Raw genomic sequence first — 14444 nt, forward strand, 5'->3', positions numbered from 1 at the left:
AGTTGTAGCCCCCCTCTCTCATATGGCATGTACAGCAGTCGAAGCCTTAGTCTAGGTTTTTTATTATTCCAAATGAATCTATTAAAGACAGTGTTTAATTCATCAAAAAATTGTTTTGAGAGAGGCAAAGGGAGTGCCTGAAACAGATATAAAAATTTTGGTAATATGCTCATTTTGATCATGTTTATTCTGCCAATCATTGACACGGGCATTACTATCCATTTATTTAAAGACTCCTTTACTTCACTAACCAAAGGATCATAATTCATTGGTACAATGGTTTTAATGTCTGGAGTAATTTTAACACCAAGATACACAAATCCCTCTTTTGCATTGATAAACGGGGTCTGTATGACTGGGTTTAGCCTCTCGTCCCTGTTCAAAAATAGAATAGAAGATTTTGAATCATTTATTTCATAGCCAGAAAATCGACCAAATAGCTCCATTTGTTGAATTAAATTTGGGACACTGATGGACAGCCTTGTCAAAAAAACTATCAGATCATCAGCATATAGGGCCAATATATGCTCCTGATCTCCTAACTGGATGCCAAATATATCAGTTCGCATTCTTATCGTCATTGCCAAGGGTTCCATAGCCAAAATAAATAACATTGGAGATAACGGGCATCCCTGGCGAGTGGAACGTTCCAATGTGAAAGGTTTAGAGACCATGTTGTTTGTCAAGACACTGGCTTTAGGATTTGTATACAAAAGTTTAACCCATTTGAGAAAGTTAAATCCAAATCCATACCTCGGAAGAACGTTAAACAAGTATGACCACTCTATTCTGTCAAAGGCCTGACGGGCATCAAGTGATAATAAAGCCGTATCTTTAGCATCAAATTTCTCATGAATTATATTCAAAACTCTTCTTATATTATGAAATCTTGACGTTTTGGTACAAAGCCATTTTGATCGTTATGAACTAGATGTGAGATAAAGGGGTCTAATCTTTTTGCTAAAACTTTACAAAGTATTTTAGTGTCAACCCCCATCAAACTTATTGGTCTGAATGATGAGCATTCTGCAGGAGGTTTACCTGGTTTTAATATCAAAGTGATCATAGCCTGTCTTAGAGTGGGTGGGAGGACCTCATTTTTAAATGCTTCTTCATACATGTTAAAAAGTGGAACTATTATTTTTTCTTTGAAAGTTTTGTAGAATTCAATCGTAAATCCGTCTAGCCCAGGAGCTTTACCACTGTTGATACTTTGTATGGCCTGTGATATCTCTTCAATAGTTAAATTCCTTTCCAACTCTTGTTGTGTGTCTTCTGTGAGTGTCTGGAACTGTAGTTGGTCCAAGAATAGGTCCTGTTCTTCCGAGGTATGGCAACAATCAGATCTATACAAATTTTCATAAAATTGTCTAAAGCTATCGTTAATTTCAGATGGGTCTACTGTTACCTCACCTGAGGAGGTCTTTATACTATTAATTGCTCTTTCACTCTGTGTTTTCTTTATTCTCCATGCCAAGAGCTTCCCCGCCTTCTCACCTTGGTCATAATAAGATTGCTTTAACCACATTAAACTTTTTGCTGCTGCATCAGAAGACAATTTATTATATTCAGTTCTCAAACGTAATAATTCACTTTGTTTTATTGGGTCATCACTAGCATTTAAGTCTAATTCCAAAGATTTTATTTGCCTATCCAAGATTTCCATTTGCTTTTGTTGTTGTTTATTCTTCGTACTCGTATAGCTAAGGATTTCACCTCGAATATATGCTTTAAATCCTTCCCATCTCATTGCGGCACTAGTTTGATTTGTATTCAACTCAAAGTAATTATCTATTTTCTCCCCTATAATTTAACAAAGTTTGAGTTCTGTAGCCATCTTGCTTGAAACCGCCAACGGAACTGTTTGTGGGTAAAGTTGTCCATGTAAACATTCAGTGAGATAGCTGCATGATCACTGATCACTATGCTATCATACTGACATTGTTTGATCCTTGATACTAGTTCCCTTGAGATAAGAAAATAATCTATACTCGATCGGGATTTGTGAATACCTGAGTGACAGGAAAATTCTATTTTATCAGGATTTTGTTCCCTCCACACTTCCACCAAGTTCAAATCCAATATATATTGATTTATTAAATGTCTAGTTTGAGCTTTATAGATATCTGAGCCTGTTGAACGATCTATACTTGGATTCAAGGTACAATTAAAGTCTCCTCCAATTATATAGAGTCCTTGCAGAGTGGATACGGTAAGAAATAGATCTTCAAAAAACTTTGGTTTATTTTCATTTGGGCCATACAAACTCACTAAATTCAAAGTAATTGAGAGAATGTTACCCTGGACAATTACGTATCTACCAGCCGGGTCTTTTTTTATTTGTAGCATTTGGAATGGTATACTCCTATGAATCAAAATAATTACGCCTCTTGCATAATTACTGTATGATGAGTGTATCACCTGGCCAGGCCATCTGTTTTTTACAAATTTTAATTCACAATCTGTAAGATGTGTTTCTTGAAGAAAAATTATTTTCGATTTGAGTTGCTTAATCCTGTTGATAACCTGTTTTAGTTTAATTCTTTTCCTGAGTCCTCTGACATTCCAACTTGTGATTTTTATATCAGACATTATGAGTATTCACTTGTTCCATACTTTGTTGGTTTTTTCAGGAGTATTAATATAGCAATACATTGTGCCGAGTTAGTATAAAATACAGATAACTTTTGAATAAAAAAAAACAAATAACTAAATAAAAAAAGAAAATCCTGAAAATGACACATAACACTTAAATCCCCCCCGCCCCCTCCCTTACTCAGATTAGTAAATGGGGGTTTGTGCTAATCCACTAATAAGGGGAGTAGCTAAGCTATAAAACCCAACTTCAAAAAGCAGCAGTGGTGTCCGTAAACCATGCATACACCAAATTAAGAGATAAACACAGCAAACCCATATGAACATGTTAACATAGTCCCTCCATAAAATTATTCAACAGCAATGTTATTTATCTGCATATTTTGTCTCCTTCTCAAGAATAAAGTTTAACCAAAGTATGTAGTATTAATGTGTTTAGAAAAAGGGAGAAAAAAAAAGAGTATACACACATATACATACATATACATACATACATGTGTCTATAGTAACGTTATGAACGTATTATAGAAAATACCTTAAAGTGCAGTTATTAGGTCTGAACAGCTGATTTTCTAGTTCGGGAACCGAATCGCTCACCATCATAGTCAGTCCTGTCCGGCGTGTCTGTGGAGAAAATCCCCAGCTTCCTTTGGGGATGAAAACACCTGTAGCTTCCCATTGTGGAGGATCCTCATCTTACATGGATTATATTGGAACCCGCGGAAAATGCCTTTTTCAACAAACGCTTTCCTGACGGTGCTGAACTCGGCTCGTAGTCGGACGGTCTCCGCTGAAAGATCCTGGGCGAAAAAAAGTTTGTTTCCTTCATGTTCGATATTACGTTGTTTTGTGGAACGGAAAACAAACTCCCGATCTTGGAAATTCAGGAATCGGATAAGGACTGCTCTGTGCTGGTTTGGCTTTGGAGGTGCCAGGGTGCGGTGAGCCCTCTCAATGACAAAGGATTTGTCGGTCTCCAGCCAACGCGGCAGCGCCGCCCGAATGTACTCCAGCAGCGGCCGCTCACCCTCGGCGCCCTCCCGGAGGCCAAACAAGCGAAGGTTCTTCCTGCGACTCCGGTTCTCCAGGTCGTCAGTCTTTGCCTCCAGGTAGGATATTCGCTTCATGGCGTTGTTAAGGTCGACCGTGCTCTTTTCCATGAGTTCCTCCGCCGACATGATTCTATTCTCAGCTTCCTCCAGTCGCGTCACATTAGTGGCTACGTTTTGCTTCACCTCCGTCATGTTTTTCTCCAAAGCAGCGATGGACTTAGTCATTTCACCCATACGATTATCTATGCTATTCAGCTTGGTTCCAAATCCAGTGAACTCCGAGTGCAATGACCGAAGTTCAGCTAATACCGTGGTGAGGTCACACATGCTATCCGCGCTAGCAGCAGTCCCCACGTTGTCTTGACCTGCTGCCGAAATGTCAGTTTTAGCTGGTTTTCGGGAACCGCGTTTTCGTGTAAAAATATCACAATCCTTGAGGGTAGCAGATTTTGACATCTTCCGATTCAGTTTACTCTTCAAATGCTGGGTTTTTTGGAATTTTGATGCAGGCTACACGGAGCATTCACTTTAAGCTGCCATCTTGGTTCACGGCTCTATAGCGCCCCCCATACCATAATACTTAATACCCATAGCATTACTATAGTTAGACGTTTGGGCATTAAACACATAAAATAGAAACCGGCTTATTCCACGATCTCGACACCTCAGTGTGCTATGGAGATAGGGAAAAAACGTCAGTCCCCGACGAGGAGGCTGAGATACAGAGGTTTTCTGTTTTTAGATATATTTCATCTAATAAACTCTCTTTTTCACTCTCATAATCTTCAGCTGGCCAGAAATATTTAACTAGCAACAGCGCTAGATAAACCTCCTTTTAAGCTCCTCTTTATTCAACAGAGTTATGAGCTTATTCAACAGAGTTATGAATTATTTATTCATTTATTGAAAACTCAAACATCTGTCTTTTTCTTATTATCTTTATTTGTTTTGTTCTCTTTTTTTTAAACAAAACACTAACGATACCAATTCCTCGGAACTGGAATCACGAGCACTGGATCTGGCAGGTGAAAGCTGAGATAGGGCGGGGCCCGTCCTAACCCCCGCTGTCAGATCCGTTTGCGAACCCCAAAATGCGAGTCGCCGCCGTGCATCGGCAACAGCGGGGCCCACGTGGGGAGCGCAAACCGAACCGTCCTCCTCGAAGAACGCCCGGCGGGAGTGGAGCGTCCTCACGGACTGCTTCTCGCAATGCTCACAGTCAGCCCACTTGAGAGCTGACTGTGGTATGCTCCACTCCCAAATAGTACCAGAAAGCTGATGTGTGTGTCCCCACCAGTGATATAACGTGGGCAGGGAACAACACGAAGCTGCTTGCTCTCTTTTGCCATATATATATATATATATATATATATATATATATATATATATATATATTGCAACTTGACAGACAACAATAAATATGACAAGGACAGAATACACAGATCGCTTGCTGAAGGCAACAGAATCTGTCGCGGTCTGTTTTCAGGTGTGCTTCATAGCTTCCTGGTCTATGATGTCACCCGCCTATGACGTCTAGCTCTTCCATTGGACTGATTATACACATGCTTCACGACGCAATCACGCAGAGCGTTCCCACCGCGTCTCAACGCAGCTCGAGTTCCCTTGAAAGGGAACCAAACTTTCACCTCAAAACAGTTCAATCTGTGCTCAAAACTGAACTATGTTGACAAATCGTGCCCCGAGTCAATCAAAATTAAAAACACTACTGAACAGTCATTAAACACTACGTAGAAAAATAGAAAACACAATGCTCAGGACATGAAGCTCGAGAAATCAATGTTTATTGTTCGCTGTCAGCTAAATGCGTGTCGCAAAACAAAAAAACATGTGCATTTAGCACTTGTACAAAAAGACAAAACAGAAATCTTGTGCATTTACACGTAGCACTTGTAAAAACAAACAGAAATCTTATGCGTTTGCCACGTGTACAGTAAGCCCATGTAAAAATATAGTACAAAAATATACAAATAAGTGCATTACTCAGCCACAGCATCATGTCTCCGTACTGGGTCAGGCCACAGGACTTCATCCACATCACAGGCCACATTTTGTCTTGCCAGGCAACGGGGGAAAATACCCCTGGCATGCCGTATCCAGGCTTGGCATGCATCCACACCTATGTCACCACAGGCAAGTCCCTTGGCTTGCAGGAGATTTACCCTGGTGTAAGTTTGGCGTTCATATACCTTCCACCGCCATGAGGAGAAGAATTCCTCAATGGGGTTTATGAAAGGGGAGTACGGTGGAAGGCAAAGATTGATAAAACCTTGGTTCATATTGAACCACTCTCTAACCTGGAGGACTCTGTGAAAACTCACATTGTCCCAAACAACAACAGATAGGATGCTCATCCTGCTGCCCTAACAGAGCATCTTGCATGTGATTGAGGGAAATGAGGAGCTGGTGAGTGTTGTAGGGCCCCAGGTTGGCATGATGGTGGACAACCCCATGATTGCTGATGGCAGCACATAATGTGACATTGCCACCACGCTGCCGCAGAAACACCAACAATGGCCCGAAGGCCAATCACATTACGGCCTCTCATTCTCCTTTTGGTGAGATTAAACCCAGCTTCATCCATGTAGATGTATTCATGGGGTCTTTCCATCCCATCCAGTTGAAAAACCCTCTGTAGAAATAGATATAGTTTTGTAAGTGATATGGAAAAAGTGATTTAGGCCACTACAGTAAGTCACTACCTAGAGTAATCAACATTGAATGTGTCTGGATATATGCCAACCTGTACATACTGGAAATTTGGTCTTTGACTCTGAGTTGCGATCAAAGGGCACTCTGTATAGCTGTTTCATGTGCAGTCTGTTGCGCTTGAGGACACGATCAACAGTAGAGAGGCTGACACTGTTGATACCCTCAACATTTACATGGTCCTCAATGATCTTCTGCTGAATTTCACTCAGTTTAATGGCACTGTTCTCTCGGACCATGTCAACAATTAGGGTCTCTTGGTGTGGGGAGAACATACCTGTCCTCCCACCCCCATGTGGCAGTCTTTCAATTCTACAAAAAGAGAACATGGAGTTACAAAAAATATACATGGAATACTAGGCCAACAAACAGTTAGACCAACCCTCCATTACAATACTACAGTACATTGGTACAGTGATGTACTGAAACATATATTTACTTACAGTATACCGTGGTACAGTATATAGTATGTCATACAGTAATTGCTGTCAACATTTACATACTGTACTATAATGTCAAAAAAGGTAATTACCTGTTCTCCTCTCTAAATCTTCGGATTATGGTGGACACAGTGAATCTACTGATGTTTGGTTGTACCCTTTGTCCAGCCTCCCTCATGCTCATACCATGGACAAGAACATGGTCAATCACAGTAGCTCTGATTTCATCAGATATTACTGTTCTTTGTCTCCGCTGTCCACCTCGACCTCCTCTCACACAAACTCTTCCTCTCAGATTTCTATCCATTGTAGGGCCTCACAAACCAGTGCTCTCTGAACTGGCTTACTGCATATGTTCCCTCATATCATTAGCCACAAGTGTGATCAATTTTGAGTTGTTGTGTTCAAGTGGTGACACCTGTGCTTTAATAGGCTATATGCACACTCTCTTCCGCATTCCAAGTCAGCCAGCTAGGTCACATCCGGCGTCGCCGGCGCACGTAGCGTCAATAGCAACTATGGCGTTTTTCACTCGGTCGCTTCAATATGTCCCAAGGGTTGCGGTCAACGACGTGAGTCGAGTCATCCAAACATTGTGTCATACATCAACAACCTAGAAGGAGAAGAGCTTCAAGCTATACGTTTCAAGCTACATCCACAATTTTGAAGGTAAGATCTGGACATGTAGTGTTTACATGTCCTTAGCATGCATGCTATTAACGCTAGCGCAGCAGGCGTAACGTATGCGTCTGTGTCAGTCTGTTTAACGCACTATTATGTGTCAATCACATCTAATTTTCCTAACGCCTTTGTCAATGTCAGTTTCAAACAAGGATTCAAGTACAGGCGAGGTAACCATTAGGGCTGAGTGCTACAGATCAATGAGGAAAAGCCAAAAGCCTCACACCTTGAGCGTAAGGGAAAGTTATCCTGCAGGTTCAGTGCAGGCTGTTTCATGAGACAGGTTCCGTTCGTCAGATCAAGTTTCTGTGAGTCACCACATAATCCTACTAAAGGTTATTTTAAATACATATTTAATTTACCCTACCATTAATAATATTGGTGTGTTGGAATATTTATCGATTTTTAAATATGTAACGTATGTTAGTAAGCACTGGGATTCACAGAAACTGAATTCTGTTTCACTGCATTGACACACGTTCTGTGTCCACTGTTGATGATGAGTAAAGTGAGAAATAATTATATTAATAATAAATTATATTTTGGCTACAATTTTAGCTCCTACAAATTTAGTAGTTTTTTTATGTCATCTTTATATGTCGACGGTACATATTAATTGTTTGTTTTGTCGAACATTCTCACTGTACTCATGCATTCTCCTTTTTAAAAACTGCACTTTTATTCTATTGTAACAGATTTGTGTATTTTCAGGTTGTGCTTAGGGATGCCCGTCCTGTGCAGCTACAAAGCTGCCAGTGTACCTGTGTGACAGGTACAGCTTTGTGTAATCATGTGGCAGTACTGTTGTACCAGACTGCACATTATTGCCAGCTAAGAATCACCTCTGTTCCCCCAACACACAGCTGCACAGAGACTGAACAGAAATGGCATAAGCCAAGAACCATGGTAACTAATGTTTCTAACAGGGTACTTTGATTCTATTTATGGATATTTCTGTTTATTGATAACCTTTTTTTGTTTAAATGCAGGGTGTTAAACCTGGTCTGGTTAATGACATGGTGATTCTTTCAGCCAGACCCAAGGAACGAAAACTGGTGGAAGGCATCAGGTTAGTATTGTTGTTATTATCATTAAAGACATTTTCTGTTATAATCAGTGAGACCTCAAATAAAGTAGTCATCTGATCATATGAGACACATTGTATGTTAATATCCATTGTTAGTATTTATACTGACAGTTGTTCAAGCAAGAAAGTCCTAACCATCTCTAATGGCTTTTCAAAAAAATAAAGCCTTTTTTATTTTATTTTTTATTTTGTTTGTTCGTTCAACTTATATGTAACTTACTTTATGGCTCATTTAAAAAAACAAAATGATTGTGTCTTTTCCATAGGAGCAACTTGTATAAGGGTGTCAGTTCAGCTCTGCCTGAACTTTCCACACCCAGGGTGGATGATATGTTGATGGCACAGACGCTGAGGGATCCATTTGCAGCTTTAATGAGAATGGTCAAACAGGCAGGGTAAATCAACAGCAGACAGTAGCAGCGAAGATAACACAGAGAAGGTCGGGGTCACAGGCAATGGTCAAGGCAGGCAGAAATATACAAATCCAAAGGACAATCCGGATCAAGACAGGCAGAGAACAATCAGAGGTCGGGGTACACAATCCAAGATCAGTAGTCAGAAAAGCAAACTCAAAAATAACCGCTCGTTATTGAAGGCCTGGGCAATACTATACTTCGCAGAGAAGTGCTGTGTGGAAGTGGCTTTTATGTGTGTGTAAATGACATGCAGGTGTGTGTGCAATCAGTGTGGTGCAGGTGTGTCGCGTAATCAGTCCCAGGTAAGCGGCATGATGGGAAGTGAAGTTACTAAGGGTGGTTAATATTCCGGGGAAGGATCCCTCCGGTGGCGGAGAGGGAGCGGTGCGGAAGCCTGCTCCGTTACAGATGAAGTCTACCATGATCTTCCAAGTGATGCGGCTCCACTGATAACAACTATGGCTATGGACATTAATGTTCCTCTGGTTGACTCTGCATTTGGAAAGTGCAAGAAGGAAGTGTGTTGTCTTATCACATGCCAGCAAAGCGAGTTCCAAAAACCTGTCCACTCACAGATGCTCCTTCTCCCCCACATCTGCCACTTCAGGGTTACAGGCTGGAACCCTCTACCTGCTCTTTTGTCTGCACTGAACATCAGCAGCACCACATGATGTCCCTGGCAACACCATTAGAGACAGCACACAAAATTGCCAACAGTACAATAGAGCAGAGTTCCTGCATCGAGTGGCACAAGCTAAGGCAGCCCCGCATCACCTCCTCAAAATTCAGAGAGGACTGTCACACCAGGGCACAGAGCTCTGCCGAAAATCTTGCCAAAAGACTTCTGAGACCTAGCCATCAGACTGCAAACATGAGGAGGGGGCTTGACATGGAACCAGCAGCTGTAGAGGAGTACTGCAGAGTAAGGGAGGTTAACCACTATCCCTGTGGTTTCATTATCCACCCTGACGCACCCTGGATGGGGTCATCACCTGATGGCATCGTGTATGATCCAAAGGGGCAGGCAGTGTTTGGCCTTGTTGAGATTAAATGCCCCAATGTAGCAAGCTATGTTGATTGCCCATATATTAAGATCAGTGAGGGCACACACACATTAAGGAAATCTCATTCGTACTTCTGGCAGGTCCAGGGCCATATGTTGATTTCTGGTTTGGACTGGTGTGACTTTGTTGTCTACACACAGGAAGACATGTTTATTTAGAGGATTCCCAGAGACAATGAAATCACCAAAACAATTAAAGAAAAAATTGACTATTTCTTTTTTTATGGTTACCTCTATGCTTCCCTATGTAATTAGATTTTGATGGCCTGTCACACTTCTTTTACAGAATGCTGTTAATTTCTCTTCTCTATTTCTCTTACTGGCAGTTCTAATCTAGCAGCTCTTATCAGTTCAATACATTTCAAAATATTTGCACACATTTTTGTTTTCTTAATTTTATTACTATGCTTCTTGTGTATTTGTATACTAATGTAATGAGATGTACATATATGTAATCTATTATTTATTAAATAGCATGTTCTTCCTATTAATATATATGTTTAGCCTATATTATTTTATTACCTAAAAATAGTATTTTATAACTGTTATTTGTAATTTGGGAGCCATAAACAAAGGTTATTATTCATTAAATATAATTCACTGTACATGAAAGTGTTATTTTATTACAGATGGCTTAAAAGCACTGGTGAGGTAAAGAACATATAAAATGCAAATAAGTCAGTAGTTCTTTATTCAAAGTATGTACAATGTACAGCAGTGCATACATAACATGAGGTACTATAAAATGTATAATAAAAAGTAATTTACAAAGGTACATTTAAAGAGAGTAGTTACAAAAATGTAAAAAAAAAATACCTATGACCATTTGTATAGGTAAACAAACAATAGATACAGCCTCGTACCAATTGTAAAATGTAACAAAAAAAACAGTACTGGTATCGATTCAGATTAGATCGATTTTTTTAGACACGCTCTAGTCAATTTTATACATTTCTAAAAGTGAACAACCACCATCATCTGGTCATTTGTATAGATTTTTAAAAATGAACAATTACCAAAGTGGCTGAAAAAACTTTTAACATTACAAAAAAATAAATAGCTATTTACAGACAAGTACTACTCTGGCTTCTTTGCCCAAGCCTTTACAAGAGGCCCGTTTTCATAGTTTGTCAGAAGACATGCAACAGTATACAGCTGATTAATGTTGCCAAAAAACCGAAGTGGAATCTCTGTGTCAAAGAGCTTGTGTTCCTTAAAGGTGCTCAAAGCGATGTCACGCGTTTTTTTAAGCCAAAACATTTTTTGTCACATACAACAAACATCTCCTCACTATCCGCTAGCTGCCTGTCCCCCGTAAAAAAACACGGTCTCTGCAGACACCCCAGGCTCCACAAACGGCAACAAAAACAAACTGGGCTTATATAACCAATAACCGATAAGAAGGGTTTGGGGGTGCGGTTTGGGGGGTTAGTGCACGGATGAGGAGGAGGGAAGGTCTATCTAGCCTTCGTTTTGTTTGACAATACTTTAAACAAGAAGTGATGTCACTCGACATCGCTTAGAGCACCTTTAACATGCCGTATGAGGCGCTCAACATGCACCCTCAGGCGTGCAATTGCTTGGGTCTCCCTGACCTCACAGGCAGACATCTGGGATCTTCCAGAGAGAAATGCTGGCCTATAAATCTTGCAAGGCACAAGGTCATCAACAAGGAAACCTCGGTCGACCATGATGGCCATCCCAGGTCTCAAAAGGGAGAGAATTTCAGACTCTCGCATGATCTGTTTGTCACTGATGGAACCAGTGTACAGTGGAGAGATAAATGTGACCGCCCCATGAGGAGCCACTCCAAGCAGCCCTTTGAGAGTGCAGTGGGACTTGTATGCTGAGAACATTTCACTTTGGAGAAGAGGTGATGAAGGGCACTGGCACCTCAGCTCCGTGCAGTCCAGGATGACGGTAGTGTCTGCATAGTCATTAAACTCAGTGTGACATAATCAGTTAAGTGATTGACAGTTGTGGTGTCCTATCAGGGGACAGTATGAGCTATTTAATGCGGGTTGGCTGTATCCGGAGATACGTCACGTCTTTGCCTCGCCCCGCGTGCGTCATTCACTCGAGTCTTAGGTATGTGTTGATAGCGTCTGGTTTAAATCAGGTGTTTAGAACACTACTGATGTGTTGTTATCCCTTCAAATTGTAGCTGTCCATCAGCACTTTTCCGACGGTGCACGTTATCAGTTCGGAGTGAGTGTCTGTTCACCCTTCAGTTAATCGGCGGTCTTGATGATTGCTGTAAACAGTAGCCAGAGGGAAATATGTGAGGAATATTCTCTTGTGGTGTGGGTCTTCTCTCTCCTCCTCCAGACCGTTCTTCACTCTCGTCTTCAGCACGAGCTTCCTCCTGTTTTTGCAGTGAATTGCGCTTAGTATAACCTGAGTGCATTTGAGAACCACGTGTTTACGCTGCGATCGCGCCATGGGCCAGCAGCAGGATTTGTATCGTCTACTTCCTTTCCTTCTAGAGTAATCGCAAAGTTATAACCTGACTGTTATTTGGATGAGAGCCAGTATGTGGGTGTGTGTGCTGCATTAGCTCGATTTTTCTGTACGTCTTTTCTTTAGTTCTATCGTGTAGCTATTGTTTAGATTTTGCGTTATCTAAGGGTGTGTCGTCATCGACCTTGATGATTGTATATTTTTATTTTCTCTTGTTTGTGATATTTTCTGTGGTTATTTTTGGGTTTTTACTAAACTCAGTGTATTTGTTTTCTCAGGAACTGAGGTGGCCAGGCGGAAGGACCTTCTTGTGCATGGTGATAGTGGTGTTGCAGTGGGTGACACTTTTTGAAGTGCCTGTGTGTGTGATCTAGTGCACGGTGACGTGTGTGTGCGTGAGCCATTAAGTGGTCCTTCCGCCGGCAGACTCAGCCTGGTGGATTGGTATAATTGTTTGTTTGTATAACCTGTGAATTAAGATTTGTAGATCTTTTTGCTGCTCCTCCTACCCTCGTGGGTAGAGGACTGCTGATGTGGTCATTATATATATTGCCCGCTGTGATTACCTCTCTTGTTAATTGCCATTATTTGTGCATGTAGCGCTGTGCGCTCCCTTTTTTAACAAGAACATACTATTTCTAACTATCTTTTATACGTTAATAAACACTATTTTGATAAATTGTTTTGTACATGTCTCTGACCTTCCTGACACACACGAACCTGTGTGACCTAGTTCAAACTGCTGGGTTATTTTGATATTCCCTGATTTATTCAGGGTGGCGTAGTCGACAATTATCACGATAAGATAAAGTATCATCCTATACCGCCTACTGCCACATTTGGCGTAGTCGGCAGGGTAGTGTGTCAGTTGTTTAAGGCAGAGACGTGAGTGTTTTTAAAAAAATTAAAAAATTGTGGGTGGGGGGGGAAGAGTTTTTTTTTGTTTTTCCTCTTTCTTCTATTCTTTGTGTTGGTGGCAGGAAGTAGATGGTGGCGATCCTGTTGCAAAGCGTAGGTGTAATCCGTGAGAAGTTTCTTCCGGGTGGTAAGTGATTGTGTGGCTCGCAGCTATGGAAGATGAATTGGTAGCACAATTAAAAGCAGGTAATGAAAAGCTTCAGCAAGAGGTAAGGGGGGAGATTCGGTATTGGTCGGAGGATGAGAGGGGGGACCCAAATAGAATTAAGGCGTTTTGTGATCTGTATGGGGTACAGGGGCAACAGCATACAGGGGCTATTGGTGTTCTAGTGACCTCAGAGCTGAATGAACTGCGGGACATGTTGAGAAACCAACAACAATTGAATCGACTTACCCAAGGTATAGTCCAACTTCAAAATCTTCAGTCACGTGTTCGATCGGCGCAGGTTAATCAAATTATTTACAGACGGTGTCAGTGGCCTGGCCATTTTGCCAGGGATAGCGAAGGGGAGCGTAGACCTTCTCGGGTCCGCCGGCTCATGCAGATTTAGCTCCATTAAGGGGTGGGCAGTTTCAGTTTGAACAACCGTCGGAAAAGTGCTGCCCGCTAAGCTGCAGGGCCGCAGCTTGGTCGTGGAATGGACAGTTTCATTTGTTTCTCGTTGTATAGCCGTCAAGGCAGCGAACTTGTAGCAAGTGTCTCATTTGTTTCTTATTGTGTAGCCGTCATGGCAGAGAACTTGTGCATCACTCGTTTCTCGTTGTATAGCCGTCAAGGCAGAGAACTTGTAGCAAGTGTCTCATTTGTTTCTTGTTATGTAGCCGTCATGGCAGAGAACTTGTGCATCACTCGTTTCTCGTATAGCCGTCAAGGCAGAGAACTTGTAGCAAGTGTCCCATTTGTTTCTTGTTATGTAGCCGTCATGGCAGAGAACTTGTGCATCACTCGTTTCTCGTTGTATAGCCGTCAAGGCAGAGAACTTGTAGCAAGTGTCTCATGTGTTT

The 14444-nt window shown here is 41.3% G+C and overlaps 1 long non-coding RNA gene across 1 annotated transcript; it reads left to right on the top strand.

Annotated features, from left to right (window-relative positions):
* The first annotated feature begins 8315 nt into the window (after positions 1-8315).
* LOC143749593 (uncharacterized) lies at positions 8316-8866 on the top strand. Its single transcript, XR_013207043.1, has 3 exons — positions 8316-8401; positions 8485-8564; positions 8849-8866. It is a non-coding gene; the product is annotated as an uncharacterized LOC143749593 (long non-coding RNA).
* Positions 8867-14444: the final 5578 nt, after the last annotated feature.

This window comes from Siphateles boraxobius, unplaced genomic scaffold, assembly GCF_051911475.1.
Source record: "Siphateles boraxobius isolate OS27281-9 unplaced genomic scaffold, OSU_SipBor_1 25, whole genome shotgun sequence".
NCBI classification, from domain to species: Eukaryota; Metazoa; Chordata; class Actinopteri; order Cypriniformes; family Leuciscidae; genus Siphateles; species Siphateles boraxobius.